This window comes from Saimiri boliviensis, chromosome 8 (genome assembly GCF_048565385.1).
Source record: "Saimiri boliviensis isolate mSaiBol1 chromosome 8, mSaiBol1.pri, whole genome shotgun sequence".
NCBI lineage: Eukaryota > Metazoa > Chordata > Mammalia > Primates > Cebidae > Saimiri > Saimiri boliviensis.
The window spans coordinates 110,917,635-110,933,700 of record NC_133456.1 but is presented as its reverse complement, the minus strand read 5'-3'; the positions used below and the strand labels follow the sequence as shown (position 1 = coordinate 110,933,700).

At 38.7% G+C, this 16,066-nt stretch overlaps 1 long non-coding RNA gene across 7 annotated transcripts in view; it reads right to left on the bottom strand.

Annotated features, from left to right (window-relative positions):
• LOC120367605 (uncharacterized) overlaps nucleotides 1-16,066 on the bottom strand; it is an 88,166-nt gene that overhangs the window by 39,330 nt on the left and 32,770 nt on the right. For all 7 annotated transcript variants that reach the window (XR_012518971.1, XR_012518969.1, XR_012518974.1 and 4 more), the window contains one exon: nucleotides 7,872-7,930. This is a non-coding gene — a long non-coding RNA (uncharacterized LOC120367605). The remainder of the gene's footprint in view (nucleotides 1-7,871; nucleotides 7,931-16,066) is intronic.

Below are 16,066 nucleotides of genomic sequence, written 5' to 3'. Positions count from 1 at the left end.
TGCCTTTCAGTCTTGCTCATCTTAGGCCATTGATAAGCGCCAATCTTACACCAAAAACAAATTATTCCTTAAGACGTGTGCATGTACGTTCATGTAGCCATGAAGAGTATTACAAAATATAAGCATATTACCCCGCTTCTGTGAAAATTCTGCTGTCATATTACATATAAGAGAAAAACATGCTATATTAGAATGGCATAATGGGCAAATTAGTATGAGATCCATTTCAGGTAAAAATCTCATCTTACTAAACTTTGTTAGATATCAAAACTGTCATGGCATAGTCAATCATCAAAATAAAAGTTTATTTTTAAGACATACCCAGGGGAAACCCTATCAATAATAATAGTAATAGTTTACTAGGTCTTATTTACATAAAGCAGATGACTAATGTATGCCCACTTTACAAATAATATCTCTCCACCTCTCTTTGGCATTATTACATCAAGAGGGACATATTCTGAACTTTAAACCTATGTTTCTAGGAGTAAATACATATTTGCATCTACATGAATCTAATTTTCTCCATATTTATTTGAATTTATTATGAGAAATTCTTAATATAATGTTACCTAACTTGCACACTTGGCAATAAATGTCCTTTTAAAATGTGCCTATTACTTGAATGTATTCTTCTGAAGCATGGTTTTTATATTTGGCTGGCTGTAGGCCGTGAGCTTTTTAAGGGCAGGAAGATGTCGTATTTGTCTTGGTATCCGAGCAGATCTAGACATAAGTCTTTATTGAATGAAGTGGGTCACAAAAAGTATCCATGTAAGACCAAATGCCAGAGCTATTTAGCAGGAAACAAACAAAACAAATCCAATAGAGTTTCAAGGTCAAAGTCGACAGCTCAACGCAAGAACGTTGGTAGAAGGGAATGTAGCAGTGGGCTTTGGATAGAGAATCTTGGAGCAGGAGAGCTTCCAAGTGGAGTGATATTCTGAACATGGTACTCTCTGGCAGGGCTGTCATGTACACAGGTAGAGACCATAGGAAGCATTGTGACCTATTTCAGAATTTCTCTGGGGGATGAGGGGAGTAAAAAGGAGGGGACAGCGGGGGAGGAAAGGGATGAAAGGGAGGAAAGAGAGAGAAAAGGCAAGAAAGAAAAAGTCTGCATGTAATGTTTCCAGACAATAAGCTAGACACAAGTAAAAATAAAAATAAAAATGCTTATCCTAAAGAAAAAGACTTGTAGAGGTCAGTGCTACCTGTTTTAACTCCAAGCTATTCTCTGCTACATCTCTCCTCAGTTTCCTGGAATTCATAGTAAGGAAGGAGCAAGGGGCAAATTCTCCCAATCTCTGCCCAAGAACATTATTGTCAGGATCACTCTGCAATCACTGATACAAAGATCGTATTTTCTAACCCCTCTGTTAGAACATATGACCTGATAATGGTATTTTGTTCCATTTAAGACTGCCTAGAGATAGTCTAACAAAGTCAATGTATATACCAACATGTTGGAGTTTCATGATACCTCAATCTTCAGTGGAATAATAAGATTGGATACTTGAATTAAAGCCTATCTCAAATTCTAAAGTACATTGTCATTCTATGTATACAATCTAATCACTAACAACAATCCTACAATATTAAGCCATTCTGTGTGAATGAACTCAGAACCTATATAGTAACTTACAGGTAAAAATGCATATTACCGGAACCCAGTGATAAATATATACATACATATATATACACACACATATATATACACATATATATATATACACACACACACATATATATATATATATGTATATATATATATACTGGTAGCAGAAAATAAATGCTTTGATGTTATTCACACTATATATTACTTGCAAGTTAGTTCCACATTTCTTCATATACTAAGCCTGTGCCCACTATTTTTAGTGCATACATTATTTAGACTATAACTTAGCATTAATGACCTCTGCTTTGCTTTATTTCAGATAACAGGAGCATTACAAGTTCAAATGTAAAACTGTTATGTATTCTGAATGAAATATTGTATCGGTTTAAAAATTCAATTTACACAATGTTAACTTTAGCTATGTTCTGTGTTTGTTTCACTCTAGTGTTCAGAGTCATCAGGATCATTGTGCATGTAATTTCAGGTCAACACAGACTGCTTAATTAGCAACTAGTTGAACTAGTAGAATTGCAGAGCAATTCCTCCATGACAGTTTAAACAACTGTCATAATACCTCATACGGAGTTGCTTCACAGAAATGGTAACTCATAGTTTCTGGCTTAACTTTGCACCCAATGCCAAAATGACAATTGGCGTTTCAGCTTGCACTTACCTTCAGTGATGGGGCCTCACCACCTGATGAAGCTGTGCGTTTTATGATTTGACAGCTCCAGATTGCAGACATCCCTTAGAGTATAAATATTTAAAGTTTAGCGTATTTCTTTGCAATTTAATCTTATGGCAGAAGCAAAATAATAGAAACATTTAAGCTAGTCATGGTGCCTCATGCCTGAAATGCCAATGCTTAGAAGGCAAGGTGGGAGGATGCTTGAGCCCAGGAGTTCGAGGCTGCAGTGAGCTATGATTGCACCACTGCACTCCAGCCTGGGTGACAGAACAAGATCTCATCTCTCAAAAAATATGTTATTAGTACATGCAGAGTAAATGTATATGGGAGAACATAGGTTGTATCAACAGAGGTTAATCTCTGTGTCTAGTTCAGAAAGGCAAGGTAGTGATAATCACCCCCAGTATTAAAACCAGTAGGCATTACCCTTTCTATCTTATTTCAAGGGTCCATGCTTAAATTCCAGTATGTTCAACCTTAAATATCTTTTTTTTTAACCCTAAACACTGAATTGTTGTTTTCCACTACTTTATAGATAACTGAATTGCCTCACCCCCCCATCTTTGCCCTCAGTTTGGTGACATAACCTCATTTTTGGATTTGCTCTTACTTCAAGATTAAAATTTGCAATTCATGACACTCCGACATGTCTTGATTTTCATTGGCCCAACTCCTGATTCTGCGTGAGAAGCTCTAGACCTTTTATTGCCTATTTATACTGGTAATCTATTAATGACTGTGAATACAGAGTACAGTTTCAAGGGAATATTCAGCCCATTTGGGGGGCAACAAAATAGGGATAGAAAGGGGAAATCGGCCACGTGAGCCATGGGTGAAGAAGAATGATGGTGGACAGCCTATTCTCACCGCTTTCAATTAAATTTTCTCCTTTTCTCCTTAAGTGAGCAAACTTTCAATTGGAATTATGTAGAAGAAAAAAGTGGTGTATATGGAAGGTGATGTGTGCTTCTCATGCTAATTAGATGCCCTCAATATTTCTTAGCTGGAACTTGAGTTTCAGAAATAAAGATCAAGCACACACTACCTTCCAACAAGTCCCACTGAGGAATGTGTGGACCTGAAGCAGGTAGGAGTCTCAGGAGATCATTATCTGGCTGGATATACTTTAAGAAGAATGTCTGTGGCAGAGATCTAAGGAGCTCACAAAATTCAAAGCAAAGCATTTGGATCTCTAGTCAAAAATTTTTGACAAATCCCGCAAAGTGCAGAGGCAAGAATTACAAAGGTCCCATTTCTCAGCTTCACCTGCCAAGCCCCCTGCAGAACTCCCATTGGTTTCAAAGACATTCCAGGCTTGGATCAGCTCTGTGGGGGCATGGAGCAGGGCGAGGAATGGAACAGAGATGAGAAGAGAGAAGGGCCGAACAAGGAAACAAAGTTCTGTGGAAGAATTTTAGGACAAAAGGACACTCCTTTCTTTTTTCTTTCTTTTTTTTTTCAGATAATAGTTTTAATGATAACAGTACAATACCAAAATTGACTAGTGTGTAATTATGGAAATAACCAGAGATTTTAAGTGAATTATCCATCATAAATAGACACCTGATATAGTTCTGCAGGTAGGCTCATTAAACCAAGTAATAGATGATTTTTAAATTTATTCTTCTTTGATGGAGGAAATGTAGGTGTTTTTCATTATTATTATTTGAAGGTCCAGGATACATGTGCAAGATGTGCAAGTTTGTTTCATAGGTAAACAAAGCATTTCTTTCTGTGCCCACAGGAATTCTTATGCAGCTGATGGAAGCTTCCAACATATTTATGAAACACATTTGTAAGACGGGCTATGTCATATAACATGGATATATATGATTAGGTAGCATAGCTAGACAAGATGGGTGTTTTTCATAAAATACTTAAACTGAGGAAAACATGTGGAAGCAGTAAGGATATTAGTGAATGTCACCATAAATCCATTTAAAAATGGGTGTTTCTTATCAGTGCACCACTGATGACTATTTTTCATCAGAGAGACCACAGTGAGGGATACCTCATTACCCAAATCCATTTAGAGCATAAGAAACAAGATCATAGAGAGACTGACTTTCCCGGGGGCAGGGGTAATATGTATTCACAAGAAGACTTTGGAGAATAGACATATCTTTCTTCTGTAAGTCTTGATTATTAACCCTTCCATTTAGGTATTAGATTATATAGCATTCTTGTGTATGCTTTGGCATAGGAATCTAGTTTAATTTTCTTTATGTGGATACTCATTTATCCCAGATGCTTATTAAATGACTTTTCCCTAGTAATACACAATATTCACTCTCACATGAAGTCCCTGCATATGCTTGGGTTCTCTACTGAGTGTCATTTTTATTCTGTTTATCTATGCCTATGCTAATGCCAAACTATCTTAGTTGCTATAGATAAAAGAACAGACATTGCTATATGGTAGTAACCCTCACACATACCTTTCTCTTTTTCAAAATTGGCTTGTATTTGCTTTGTCAAGCAAATTTAGAATCAGGTGGTTTAAATCCTCCTGAAACTGTCAATTTTACCTTAAATTACATTTAAATTGTAGAACAACTTGGAGTGAATTTACTTCTTTAGTTGTCTCATCTATTAATACAGAATCAGAAGAAAATTTCCAAAGACTTAACAGCACATTTACTCGGCAGCCAGTGTCTACACCAGAACGCTCTACGTGGTGTTGTAGATGACCGCTTGTGCTTCCATCTGAAGCCGATCTTGTGCTCCTGCACTCAGTTGCTGTCTCTTTTTACCTTGACAGGAATATTTCTATTCAACTTAAGAAAGCTGATTTTTAAAAGAAAAAATAAGGAACATCTTTCTAACAATTTCTGTACTGTTCTTTTGCATCAGTTTATTTCCATCAGATTATTCCCATCAGTACACAAATAGGATGCTATTTCTGCCATCTTAAAGCATACTTCTCTTGACCTATTTATTTTTCCAGCTACCGTTCAAGTTCTCTATTTTCCCTACACCCCAAAATTATCTAAAGCATTGTTTTAACTCCGCTTCCTCTCCTAATCATCTCTAAATGCCTTTCAATCAGGATTTCTCACCACTTCACTGAAACTGCTCTTATCAATATGACCAGTGACCTCCACATTGAAAAATTAAATTGCAGGTTTATTTCTCTGGGAAATGATCCAATCCACCTAATTTTCAAATGTATTGGTATATAATTAAGTACTATATAATCTATAACCACCTCAATGTTCCTAATATATCGAGGAAATGATTATGCATTTGGTTTCCGCCTTGTACTTTTTGGAGATTTTTAAATATATGCATAGGGTAGAAGAGGATTCTTTTCATTGTGTTTTTCTTCTGCTCTTTTCAAAGAACTGACTTTTCAGTTTCTACTCAATTCTCAGTTTTCATCTGTATGTGGTTATTCCCATCAGCATACAGATATAGTTGTATTTCTACCACTTTTGGTCCATTTAAGTTTATGAGGCCAGTGGAACTGTCCTAGATGCTATAGCACACTGCCTTCCCGGCTAGTTGCTGATTGCCTCCTTGAGTGTTGGCAGCTAACACTTGAAGTTGGCGGGCATGGCTGGGACTAAGCCAGCAGTATTCCCCGAGTTCCTGTGGGGAGGGCTGGCACCACCCCAAGCCAGGGCAGGGGTTCCCAGAGCTCCCTTGCCGCCCACCCATGACCCTGGTTCTACGTTTACAAACTCTTCCTCATTCCCATTGCGTTCTTTCCCACCTCTGACATTCCCTCCCTCTGTCCCTCCTGCAGGGCTGATATAACAGGATGGTGATGGGTAAGGGCCCCTGACAGTTACCCTCCTGTCTTGGGTTGGGGACAGAGCCAGGTGGCCTCCTTCTGCCCCTTCATGTTTACGTTTGCAGCCTGAAGCACTTCAAGTTGTTTTTCTTTTTTCTTTTTTCTTTTTTGTCAGTTCGTGTAACTTATTCTCCAACCATTGCTTCCAACTGAAATAAGACTATTAAATGCCTATTAGATAAGACTATTAAAGTTCTCAGTTGTGTTCCTCCATGGGAATATCTGATGGCCAAAGACAGCTACAGTCTCTCCAAGGTCACACCAACCCAGGGCAACCTTGTACAAAGGCTGGGCTGTTCAGGGTATAAACACCCATCCCTCTGGCCTTACCAGCAACGCTTAGGGGGTGCCCAGGTTCAAAGATTCCTTCAGATCATCCATGGCCTCTGCTGCGCTACAACACAGTGAAACTTTCCTCACTTCCCTAGAGAAGTTGTTTGCCTACAAGCAAATCTGTCCGAATCTTTTTCTTGGGAAATCTCATCTAAAACAATCCTGATACCAAAGCCTGAAAATGACATTGTAAAAAGTATCACAAGCCATTATCTCTCATGGGTGTGGGTATAAAAATCCTACGAAGACAGAAAATACCTTCTGGCAATATGTAATGAGGATAACCCAGCTTGTCCAACCCAAGCTTATTTAAGCAGTTATTTAATGTTTGAAAAATCAATCCATGTAATCCACCACATTCAAATACAAATATGTCATTTCAATAAGAAAAGGCATTGATTATAATTTAACATTTGGTTAGGCCAAAACCTCTTGGCAAACCAGCAGAAAACCTGAGGTCTTTAATCTGTTGAGGAGAATCTACAAAGTTCTGTAGCAAACAGTATTCCATAGTAGTGGAATATTGAGGAAATTTCCCTGTTTAGGAATGAGACAAAGATGGTGCTTATCCCGGTTTTATTCATTATTATCCTCGAGTTCCAGCAAGTGCAAGAAACGAAATATAAGAATGGAGAAAAGAAGGAATAGAATATATTCCAAATATAGAATATATTCAGCCAGGCATGGTGACTCACACACCTGTAATTACAGCATTTTGGGAGGATGAAGTGAGAGGATCTTTTGAGCCCAGGAATTCCAAACCAGCCTGGGCAACACAGTCATACCCTGTCTCTACCTATATATCCAAATATATATAAATATATGAAGTAACTTTTCCCTAATAATATATAATATTCACTCTCATATGAAGTCCATGCATATGTGTGAGTTCTCTACTGAGTCATTTTTTTTCTATTTATGCCTATACTAATATATTTTTATGTATGCATACACATATATTTTATAGATTATAAGTTTTATATGTAAAATCTATAAATGAAATATTAGGATTAATGAGTAAAGTTGGCAAGGTTATTAGATAAAAGGCCAATATTTAGGAACTAACTATAGTTTTATATACAGCAAAACAATATTTTTAAGTGATACCATGTATAATAGTTCCAGAAAAATCAAGCACAAAATATGTGCAATAACTTTCCACTAAAATTACAAAGCATTCCTAAGAACAATTAAAGAAGATCTAAATAAGTGCCTCCAGTACGTGTTTGTGGATTGGAAGTCTCAACATCTCAGCTTTTTTCCAAATTGATCTATAGATTCCATGCAATCTTAATCAGTCCTACATTATTCTATCTTTTTCTTTTTTGTGTGGAAATTGATAAGCTTATTTTGATGTTTATGTAGAAGTACACAGGGCTAAGAATAGCTAAGATAATCTCAAAAGATAAATGTAAAAGTTCTGTACTAACACTTACCAAGTTACTTTTAAACTTCAGTCAACAAGACAGTCTTCTACTGCTGCAAGTTCAGATACCTAACAAATGGAACAGAAAAGGATTCATAAGATGACATATATATGCAGAGTTCACACCACAATGTAGAAAAAAGGATAATCTTTGCAGTCAGTGGTTATGGGTTAGCCAAATATCTTTATCAAGGAAAAATCACAAGCCCTACATCCTATTATATACAAAAATATCAATTCCAGATGGACCTGCATCTAAGTGTGAGACATTTAAATTCCAGAAGAAAATCAGGGAGAACCTCTTTGTGATCCTGATATAGGCAAATATTTCTCAATCAAGTCACACAGCATTAGCCATGGAGGAAAGTACCGGGAAATTGAACTTTATTAAAATTAAGAGTTTCTGTCCATCAAAAGACAGCTGAGTGTGTAAGATGGCAAACTAGAGTGAGGCATGGTCGATCCTCCTCATTGCATATTCTGAACCTGTGAATTCGCCTACCTGCTAAAATTTATTTGTAATTCCAAAATCAGTACAGTGCTTTCAGTCATTCACAGACCTGTGCAGAGCAGTGAAATACGAGTCGCCCAACACACACGTTTCCACCTGAGGTTGAACAAGGAGTCATAGCATGCCCTGCCTTCTCCTGTTAGCTCTTGTTCTGTAAACAAGTGCCCTTTGTGTAGTATCTTTAGTGCTATATCTTTTGTATTCTGAGGCTTTTTATTGGATATTTTGCTTTTGTAAATGACCAAGAGTACTGTCTAGGGTTCCTAAGCTCTAGAAGGCTGTGATGTGAATTACAGAGAAAGTACATGCTTTGGATAAGCTTCCTTTAGACCTGAGTTGTGCCATTAGCAGTAATTTCACTATTAATGAATCAACAATGCATATTAACTTAGGTGGCTTGAAACAGAAAATAAGATTATGCATTGATCAGTTGACAAAAAGGTGACCAGAAGCTCATAGTAACCTAACCCTGTATCTCCACACAGAAAAATGCTCTGTATATGCTAATTCAGCTTTCAGGGTAACTTTATGGATTGTGACTACCGGACATCATAAGAATCAACCGTACTTGCAATACATACACTTTATAAAGGACTCATATCCTGAATTTATAAAGAACTCTTACAAAACAATGAGAAAACGAGATAATCCTGTATAAACACGGGCAAAAGACTAAACAGTCACTTCATGGAAAGAAAAATTCAAGTAGCCAGTGAACTGATGTGTGTCTCATCTCTGTTCTTTCCCTCAATTTCACTCACAAAAATCATAATCTACAATTTGGATTAAGATATCTTTAAAGTAACTTTTCATCTGGTGATCTCCCAATGCAAATATATTATTGCTGTTTTAGTAGTTTCCTCTACAAACAAGGGAGAAAGTATGCCTGATAAATTATCAACTGGTGTGATAGAATAAACATACAGCTACAATGATCCAAAGTTAATCTAATATCACAAGGCCGTATTTTAGCTATCAAGCTATAAAAATGTTTGAGAGTAATGTTCTGGATACATATAATAACTAGATGTGTAGGGTTTTAGTAAATGTGTTGGTGTTTTCTGGGAAAATAATAATAATGATATAATGATAATATCTTGTGGAAAAAAAACAAATGGAAAGATTTTAAGACTATCTGATTCCCCTCAGACAACTTTTATGAGGATCTCTTTGGATCTGCTGCTTGCCTTCCACCTCATGCATCTGCCTGCATGCTACCACCAACTGCAACACTGGCTGAGCTCCCACTGTAACTGTCCGGACTTTTAGCCCTTTCTGCTGTGCTATGTATTCACTTGTTTATATTCCGTCTCCCACACTAGATTACAAACTCTGCCCAGGGTACAGACAATGTACACTACCTATTTAAATCCTCTTGGTACCTGTCTCTCACAGTGACTTTAAACTTCAGCTGTGTTCTGCAAATGCTTAATTTAAAGAACATCTGATGTGGTTTGGCTGTGTCCCCACCCATCTCATCTTGAGTTGTAGCTCCCATCATCCCCACGTGTCATGGGAGGAAGCTGGTAGGAGGTACTTGAATCATGGGGGTGGATCTTTCCCATGCTGTTATCATGATATTGAATACGTCTTATGAGGTCAGAGGTTTTATAAAAGGCAGTTCTCCTGCACAGGATCTCTTGCCTGCTGCCATGTAAGGTGTGGCTTTGCTCCTCCTTTGCCTTCTACCATGATTGTGAGGCCTCCCCAGCCACGTGAAACTGCAAGTCCGTTGAACCTCTTTTTCTTTAGAAATTACCCAATCTCAGGTATTCTTCATAGCAGTATGAAAAGTGACTAATACAACAACTACTTGCTCTGTAAAATCAGTTTTAATCATCATTCTCTAGGTAATGAAAAATAACCAAAAGAAAATAGAGAGTGAGTGGGTTAAAAACAAAACTCCAGCAGAAGAAAATACGTAAAGCAAAACTGACAAAATCATTTAAAGGCAATGTGTGATCAAGTGAATAAAGTCCCTTGACCTCTACATTTAGCTCTTCCCATCTCACCTATGTTTCTGGTTTTCTTTGTTTGGTTTTCACCTTTCACTCTGCCTGTCTACCAAAATCAGCTTTCCCTACCCTTGCCACCCACCTCGTTTGGGCTGATGCCAGGCTAGAGCTCATCCTTATCACTGCAGTAGCTGAACCTCTGGCTACCCCACTTTTTATCACATGTCCCTTGCCATGAAGCTTAGTGCTACACTCACTCCAAAGCACCCCACCAGTGTGCTCAGAGGCAACAGAAATGTTCTGGCGACCTTCAAGGAGGCAGCGACAGCCAAGTGAAAAACGATTCTATGTACCACATTACCACCAGATAAAAATACATCTACCTTGGAAAAGTCAGTTGATCATTTACTTCTAAGATCAATCTCTTTGAAAAATAATTGGGTGTTCAGAGCAATTGGAGTCTAATTACTTCTGCTTGTCCCACTAGATTAACACTCATTTTATGTATATGTTAATAAATACATTTTCAGAGGCTTTAAATTTTCAATTGGATAGATCACTGGTCTGTTGAAATACGGAAAATGTTTAAAAACCGTAACAACACCTGGTGGAGTTCCTAAGGCAAAAGCGTTATCATAAGTGATGTTTTAAGCAGTATCTTTTCTTCTCAGTCTTGGGAGAACCCATTGTCCTATGCTGTAGAGTCAGCTATTTTATCATGGCAGCTACTAGAAATATGGTACCCTGTGTCTGCACCACATCACTTCCTGGACTCTGTGGGTCCCAGGAGAGACTAGTTAGAGCCTCTTGCTGCAAACAAAGAAAACGTCAAAGGAAGTGGCATGACAGAGAGGGTGAGTGAATTCATGGAGACATCCAAATTACTTTAGTCCCAAGAGCTTGGCAAAAAATTCAGCCTTACCTAAACAATGCCGTAAGTGGATAAAGTATACCTCTGATTAAAGATTCATCATTAGCACCATAATTACTACATCATCAAAAGCCCAGAGTGGATAGCTGCAGTGCCAGGGCCCAGGGACAGGCTCAGAGGCAAGCAAGAAGAGATGCACACCCAGCCTTCTTCCCAGCAGTCCAGATTTCACCTCTGATTGCCTCCTGGGAGGTTGTCTCAGATTGTCCATGCAGTGCAAAAGTGTACAATTTTAACTGAAATGGTCCAAAATGAGCTGATTTTCTCTTACAAAGAGGTTCTTGAGCTCCTATCTCATCCCTTTCCTTGTTAGAGGCACCAACATTCATCAAGGTAGGACTTGAGAATGGCTCTAAATGCCTCCCCATCGCCTCCCTCAGATCTGTAAATGCCAGGTTCTTCAGGCTGTGTTAGCTAAATATCTCTTTAATCCCCAGATGCCACTACCACTTCAGTCATGTCTTAGTCATCCTCTAATTCATTTTCCACATTTTAACTCATAATAATTTCTGTGGCTAACTTACCCAAACCATCACATAACTTCCCATTGGCCCTAGGATAAAATCTAAGCCCTATAATATAATAAGCTAAAGTCTATCATCTGAGTCCAAGCATCACTTCCTGCTGATCTTTACTATTTAAACTTTTAGGCTTTATTGGTGCTAAACTACTTACATTTCCCTACACTGATCAAATAGTACATATTCCAGGACTTTCCTTTTACTTGCCTTTCTTCCGCTTGAAATACAATTTTCCTTCCTTTTGCTTCCCCTATCCCTGCCCAAGGGACTTCAAATCATCCCTGAGCCCAGCAAAGGTGACACCCCTCCAAGGGATGCCCCAAACCCTGTATCTCCTCGCTTTGCCATCTGTTACCTTGATCATTCTTTCTTGTTGCACATAGTCCACTATGCTTGGATTGTGTACCAGTATCTTCATCTGCATATGAAATTATTTACTAGATGCCAGGTACCAACTAGTCTTCTATTTATCACCAGTGCCTCACAGTCCCTGACCTGTGATAGGTACAGAAATAAATGTTTTAAGCTGAATGGTATTGAAGTGAACTGAATGACAATCCGGCTGCTGAGGCAGTACGTGAAATAAAAAGATTGCAATGCAGAGTGCCAAATGAGAGTTTACAGTGACTCAAAAGAGAGAGCAATTACTCTGGGCTAGGGAGGGTTGGATGAGGCAGAACATTGCATAGAATTGGCATTGTGTTTCATGGACCTTTTAGTTCCTTTCTGTCTTCATAGAGCTACAGTAAGTGGGGAAGTGGCTAATTGGAAAGTACCAGAATGGAAGCAGCAGGCCTCTCTTCTGGTGAGTAATGTGTCCCTGAAAGCACTTCCAAAGTCAAGCATGGAACAGGCTTTTACATGAATAAACAAACTAATTAATGTCCCTGTCTAGGTATTTTTCCTTAGTTTATCAGCATCCAGAGTTAATCTAAAGAAAGTAAGTAGGTGCTCTTTTTGCATTGTTAAGCCATAAGGGTCTAACAGAATAACTGCTGCTGGGATCCATCGTCGGCCTGTAAGACACATGACCACTTCTATCCCAAGAGCATTAAGGCACGCCTTCCTGGCAGTTTTGGAAAAGCACTATGTCCCTGTTTCCAGACTTCAAGGTTTAAATAAAACTGAGTTCCAATTTCAGAGCATCCTGCTAAAAAATAACTTTGATTTAATTAACCAAAAATGTACACATTTATGGTATACAACTGCTTTCAAATATGTAATCATTGTGGAAGGGCTAAATAGAGCCAATTAATATATGTGTTACCTCCATGCTTATTTTTTTTTTTGTGGTGAGAATATTAAAATCTCTCTTAGCGATTTTCAAGAATACAATATATTGCTGTTAACTATAGTCACCATGTTGTGCACTACATCCTCTTTAATCCTATTTCTCCAACTAAAATTATATATTATTTGACCAATGACTCCCCACCTCTCCCTCCAGCCTACTCCCAGTCCCTGATAACCATTATTCTACTCTCTGCTTCTGAACTCAACTGTTTTAGATTGCACATATAAGTGAGATCATGAGGCATGAGGCATTTGTCTTTTTGGGCTTGGTTTATTCTGCTTAGCACAGTGTCTCCCAGGTTCATCCATGTTGTCAAAAATGACAGAATTGACCAGGTGCAGTGGCTAACATCAATAAACCCAACATTTTGGGAGGCTGAGGTAGGAGGATCACTTGAGCTCAGAGTTCCAGATCAATCTGGGCAACATGGGGAGATTTTGCTTCTTTAAAAGATAAAAAAAAGCAAAAGCATTAGCTAAGCATGGTGATCTATGCCTGTAGTCCCAGCTACTTGGAAGGCTGAGGCATGAGGATAGCATGGGCCTGGGAGGTCAAGGCTGCAGTGATCTTTGATCACACCACTGCACTCTAGCCTGGGTGACAGAATAAGACCCTGCCTCAAAAAAGAAATTTCTTCTATTTCTTTTTTTTTTTTGTTAAGGAAGTTGTGTAAGTAGTATATCATAATGTGTATACAGCAGACTTCCTCCATCTGTCAATGGACACAGGTTGATTCCCTATCTTGGCTATTGTAAATAATCCTGCTGTTACATGTGAGTGCAGACACCATTTGACACATGGATTTTGGTTCCTTTGGATAGTGGGATTGCAGACAGTTCTATTCTCAATATCTTCGGAAACCGCCATACTGTTTTCCATAATGGCTATATTAATGGACTTTTACACCAACGGTGTGGAAGAGTTCTTTTATCTGCATTCTTGCCAACATTCAATATCTGTTGTCTTTTTTGTAATGATCTTTCTAACTGGGGTGAGGTGATACCTCATTGTGACTTTAATTTGCATTTCCCCAATTATTAGTGGCACTAAACATTTTTTCATATGCCTGTTGGCCATTTGTGCATCTTTTGAGAAATGCCTATTCAGATCCTTTGCTCATTTTAGTTGACTGCTTTCTTACTATTGTTTTCTGCATTTATTTTGGATGTTAATCTGTTATCAAATATATGGTTTCCAAATATTTTCTCTCCTCTATGGGTCATCTCTTCACTCTCTTGATTGTTTATTTTGTTGTGTAGAAGCTTTTAGTTTGATGTAACCCCATTTGTCTATTTTTGCTTTTGTTGCCTATGCTTTTGGGGTCACTTAAAAAAAAATTGCCCAGACTCATGTCATGGAGCTTGGCCCCAGTGTTTTCTTCTAGGAGCTGCTGAACTACCTCATGCAAATTTTGAAACCTATCAACTCATAATGATGATTCCTTCAGGGAATCTCTCTCTCTAAACCCAGGCAAGCATTCAGCCACGTGAAACATCATAGATGTCAGTCAGGCCAGCAGGCTGCTTTTAGCTATTTCAGGAAACTAGAGGTTCTGAACATTTTGAACTGCCCTTCCCACTTCAGACAACTTCTAAGCATTACAGATGTCCCAGGAAGCTCACTACTTCCTGAAACAGGATGGGGAAAGATGTCTATCATTTTTAGTCACTCCATGGTTGGCTTGGGTTGTAAATGCCAGACCCCAACAAACTTAGGGTTGCCTGGATGAACTTCCCCAACTGCTTTTATGGCTGCACTGCAAATCTGTGCTTGGCTTCATCAGGGAGAATGTGAAGTGGGAGGATGCGAACATTTCACAAGGAGGAGAGGTTGTTTCTGATCATGAGAGAACCATAGAAACAAAGCTCATGTCTGATTCAACACACTCCAGCCCTAATCCGTATGGGTTTGAATTAGGGGTCATTACACATCAGGAAAGCAGAACAAAGGCTTGGTGGCCCACCCACATTGTCCCTCAGCATCCCATGGGCCTTCCAAGCACTGCCAGCAGCCATACACCTTCACTGGCAAAAACCCCACTGTCATCTTGACTGAATTCAGACTTTCCTTCCAGAAACCACTTCTCTCATGCAGAGCCTCATTAGAAAGTCTGAATATTCATTCCTTTCATGAACCCTAATAACTACATTCTGCTTTAAAAAGGTTGCTTAGGAGCACGGATACCTATTGTAGGAAGTCGTGAGTAGTGTAAAGGAAGTCATGGGCTCTTTGTGGACAGTTTTACTAAGGATAGTCCCTCCTGTCTGAAAAGCCTCCTTACGTCATTCCCCAAACCTGCCAGTGTAACATAGACTTGGGAAGCCCTCTTCTTTCCGCCAGGTAACTTGATCGCACAGTCCTCAACCGGGGCATGGAGACTAATTTCTTGACCACTGCCAGCATCTGCAGTTTACTCCACTCATAATTTTTATTCATTCGGAGTAGGGGGAGTGGTTTTCCCTTTCTGTCAGAACATATGAGATGACCAAGAAAGGAAATTCCACCTTCCTCTACCCAGAAATATCCCGCTGTTCCAATCCTGCTCACCCAACACAAAACATTCAATAGAAGGACATAGTTTTCTATGAAACAGTCAAGTAGCTCAGAAGTTTGAAGCAGCCTGGGAAAGACAGCAAGTCCCCAGCTCCACAAAATATTGAAAAAATAAAATAGCTGGGTGGGGTTGTGCATGACTGTAGTCCCAGCTACTCAAGAGGCTAAGGCAGGAGGATCAATGGAACACAGGAGTTCATGATTGCAGTGAGCTAGGATCACACCACTGCACTCCAGCCTGGGCAATGGAGTGAGGCCCTGTCTCAACAAATATATACAAGATTTACTGGATTATGTTTTTAAAGTATAATACAGGGTAAGAAATATATAGTGTATATAATCTTATTGGGTATATAGAGAGTTGTATTTCTCAGCCAACTAAACTTGTATTTAGCTTGTTTATTCCCAAGCATTAGTAGCTGACCGTGCAGAGTTAGACA